This window comes from Suncus etruscus, chromosome 7 (assembly GCF_024139225.1).
Source record: "Suncus etruscus isolate mSunEtr1 chromosome 7, mSunEtr1.pri.cur, whole genome shotgun sequence".
Lineage (NCBI taxonomy): Eukaryota > Metazoa > Chordata > Mammalia > Eulipotyphla > Soricidae > Suncus > Suncus etruscus.
The window spans coordinates 96,275,434-96,279,550 of record NC_064854.1 but is presented as its reverse complement, the minus strand read 5'-3'; the positions used below and the strand labels follow the sequence as shown (position 1 = coordinate 96,279,550).

Here is a 4,117-nt window from a genome sequence, read left to right as displayed (position 1 = left end):
TGGATTTGCAGAGTTAAAATCAAAAGGTGAGACCATAGGGTTAGTACAATGAGTAGGGTACTTTCACAACCAACCAGGATTTGATCCCTAGCACCACATATGGTCCCTTAGCACTGCCAGAAGTTATTCCTGAGCAAGGAGCCAGGAGTAAGCCCTGAGAACAATCAGGTGTGCCCCCAATAATAACATCAATAAGGGGCCTATGTTAGTCAGTGGATCCTAGCTTCCAGTTGGAGAGCTGAGGGCACCACCATCTCTTTCAAGTTCTCAGGAGTAGGTGACTCCTCCTCAGTTTTCCCCACAGAGGCAATCTATTCATTAATGTATGTAGTATGCTCCCCAATCACCTCCTAGCCGATCACCTCCTATTTTACTTGTGCTTTCCTGAAATAATGTTCCCCAAACCAACTTTTCTTCAAATCCTTTTTTGATAGAAGATGGTTGTTAGACCATACCTGGTGATTCTTGAGGGCTATGACTCCCTCCACCCCCATAGTGCTCAGGAGACAATATGTAGTCTGGGATCAAACTGTAGTTAATAACAAGCAAGATATGTGTTTTATTATACTATATGGCCCTAAATTCTGCCTTTTTTAATTATATATATATATATTGGTTTTTGGGCCACACCTGGCAGTGCTCAGGGGTTACTCCTGGTTATCTGCTCAGAAATAGCTCCAGGCAGGCACGGGGGACCATATGGGACACCCGGTATTCGAACCAAACACCTTAGGCCCTGAGTTGGCTGCTTACAAGGCAAACATCGCTGTGCTATCTCTCCGGCCCCTTTAAAAATAGGTTTTTTTTTGGTTTTTGGGTCACACCCGGCGGTGCTCAGGGGTTACTCCTGGCTGTCTGCTCAGAAATAGCTCCTGGCAGGTACGGGGGACCATATGGGACACCGGGATTCGAGCCAACCACCTTAGGTTCTGGATCGGCTGCTTGCAAGGCAAACGCCACTGTGCTATCTCTCCCGGCCCCTTTAAAAATAATTTTTGTGTTGGGGCCGGGCGGTGGCGCTGGAGGTAAGGTGCCTGCCTTACCTGTGCTAGCCTAGGAGACGGACCGCGGTTCGATCCCCCGGCGTCCCATATGGTCCCCCAAGCCAGGAGCGACTTCTGAGCGCATATAGCCAGGAGTAACCCCTGAGCGTCACCGGGTGTGGCCCAAAAACCAAAAAAAAAAAAAATAATAATTTTTGTGACCAAAAGTGAATAACAAATCTTTTACAGTAATATTTAAGGTACATAGTGAAAATGAATCAGGGCCATTCCTACCACCAGTGTTGTTCTCCCTCCACCCCTTTTCCCAGCATGTGTCCCATATCTCTCTCCTTTGCCCCCCCTCCCCAGAGTGCTAGTGTAACTGTTCACCTCTGTGTATAGCTTATTGTAGATAGGGTATTGATTCTGTTGTTCCTGCCTTTTTTTTTTTTAAGTAAAAAATTTTTATTTTGAGGTACTGAGGAAGGGAAAGGAAAGGATAAAAAAGAGAATGAGTAACATGCTCAAGAGAGAATGTGGGCTTCTCCAATGATAGAGAGAGCCTTAGTACATGACCCAGCATGAAAATAGTAAAATCTATATCTCAAGGGGGAAGATGAGAGTGACATGTGATCAAATCTATGTTGGCTGCATGCAAGGCAAATATCCTACCTGCGGTGCTATTGCTCTGGCCCCTAAAACCTATCTTTCAAGGAAACCTACCTATTTTGAAGGACATCCACTTGAATGAGCTGGCCGTTGGCCACTCATAGTGGAGAATTTGGTGCCAGGGCACAGGGTTCAAGGTAGGATAGGGTTTCATGGAGGTAAAAAAAAAAGTTTCAAGTCCATCTTCTTGCTGTGAATCTTCCCAATGACTCTCAACCAGCCCTCAAGGCAATGATAATAATTAATATCATTATTTGGAGATAGGAACTCATAGAGGGGATCAAGTCAGTATTATATTATTAGGGTAGATTCTGATAATTATGAGCAGGGAAATTTAGACTGAGGGAAGAGAACCCAGGAGATCATCCTTCAAAAAGAATGGCCTGAATTGATATCCTGCCTGTGGGGCAGAAGAGAGAACTCACAGGGTTGAGTGCATAGTTTGCCTGCTAGTGATCTGGGTTTCATTCATGCAACAAGCAACTACCAAGCACTGAGCTAGGAGTAGCCTGGGCACTTCCAGGTGTGTCCTCAAACAAATAAAAATGGATACCAGTTTTTCAAATGCAAAACTACAGATGAATGAACCATATCCAGTGGTATAGAGTTTACTCCACTTTGGCTCTGTGCTCAGGGATTACTCCTGGTGGTACTCAGAGGGTCTCTTAAAGTGTAAGAAAATCACTTTAATTCCTATACTATCTTTCCAGTTCACTGGGAATAGAAGTTTTTATTCATTTATTTAATACAATTTATTTAATAAATATTTATCTATTTATTTGTTGATGTGCAATCTAATTTAAATTTTATTTATTGGGGGGGCACACCCAGCTGTGTTTAGGGCTTATCCTGACTCTGAACTTAGGAGCCAGATAGGGTATCAGGGATCAAACCTGGATTGGTTGAAAACAAGGTAAGCACCCTACCCATTGTCTTTGACCCCAATTTTGTTTTATTTGATTTATTTATTTATTTTTTGGTTTGGGGGTCATACTCAGTAATGCTAAGGATTACCCCTGGCTCTTTACTCAGGAATTATTTCTGATAGTGCAAGAAGGACCATATAAGATTCTGGAGATCTAACCCAGGTTGAGTGCATATATGGTAAATGTCCTGCCTGCTGTATTATCACTTCAATCCCTCAGATGACCATACGGGATGCTGGAGATTGAACCCAAATTAGCTGCATGCAAGGCAAATGCTCTACCCTCTGTACTATCACTCTACTCCCAATATTGTTTAAAAAGTGTTTGTAGGGGGGCCCAGAGAGATAGCACAGCGGCGTTTGCCTTGCAAGCAGCTGATCCAGGACCACAGGTGGTTGGTTCGAATCCCGGTGTCCCATATGGTCCCCCGTGCCTGCCAGGAGTATTTCTGAGTAGACAGCCAGGAGTAATCCCTGAGCACCGCTGGGTGTGGCCCAAAAACCAAAAAAAAAAAAAAAAAGTGTTTGTAGGGAGCCAGAGCGATAGATAATACAGTGGGTAGGGTGGGTAGGGTGTTTGCCTTGCACAAGACCAACCCTGGTTCGATCCCAGATCCCTGGCATCCCATATGATCCCCTGAGCCTGCCAGGAGCAATTTCTGAGTGCAGAGCCAGGAGTTACCCTTGAGTGCCATTGGGTGTGGCCCCAAAACAAAAACAAAAGCATAAAATAAAGAGGATGTGGGCCCAGAGAGATAGCATAGCGGTGTTTGCCTTGCAAGCAGCTGATCCAGGACCTAAGGTGGTTGGTTCAAATCCCGGTGTCCCATATGGTCCCCCATGCCTGCCAGGAGCTATTTCCGAGCAGATAGCCAGGAGTAACCCCTGAGCACCACTGGGTGTGGCCCCCCCCCAAAAAAAAGAGGATGTGCGCGGTAGAAGAGATAGTATTGGGGTTAAGGTTGTTATCTTGGTTGACTCCACTTTCATCCCCAGAACTGAATTTGGCCTCCCAAGTACCATGAAGACTGGCCCCCACATCGCTTCTTGGCCTTTTGACTAAGATCAAGTGTAGTATCTGTACTTATCAGTTTAATATCTGATATGTTGTCTATCCGACGACAATATATTAAATGGATTTTTGGCACTGAAATAGGAGCTTGCTCTGTCCATTCCACACATTGACCTGGTATTGCAGTACCTCCAGGAATGGTGCACAAAAACAAAACAAAACAAAAAGAAAACAGAGTGACCCCTGAATGCCACAAGGTGTGATCCAAATTCTCTTCTACTTTCAAAAAATAAAAATAAATAAATATAAAAGTATCAGAAGGAACAGGAAGACAGCTCAAGAGATAGAACACAATTCAACTTGATCCCCAGGTACCACAGAACCTCTGAGCACTGCTGGGGCAGCCCTGGTGTCATTAAGTTCACTAGCCTAAGCACCAGTTCTCAGGTCTGCACTGCCAGGCCTTCTGCAGCGATGGATGTGCTATAAAAACAAGAGGGAAGGGGGTCGGGTGGGGAGGAGGGAAAC

General features: G+C 44.8%; 1 non-coding gene across 1 annotated transcript; it reads left to right on the top strand.

Moving 5' to 3' along the window:
- The first annotated feature begins 3,616 nt into the window (after positions 1 to 3,616).
- LOC126014915 (U2 spliceosomal RNA) lies at positions 3,617 to 3,800 on the top strand. Its single transcript, XR_007497863.1, has one exon. It is a non-coding gene; the product is annotated as a U2 spliceosomal RNA (small nuclear RNA).
- The last annotated feature ends 317 nt before the right edge of the window (positions 3,801 to 4,117 follow it).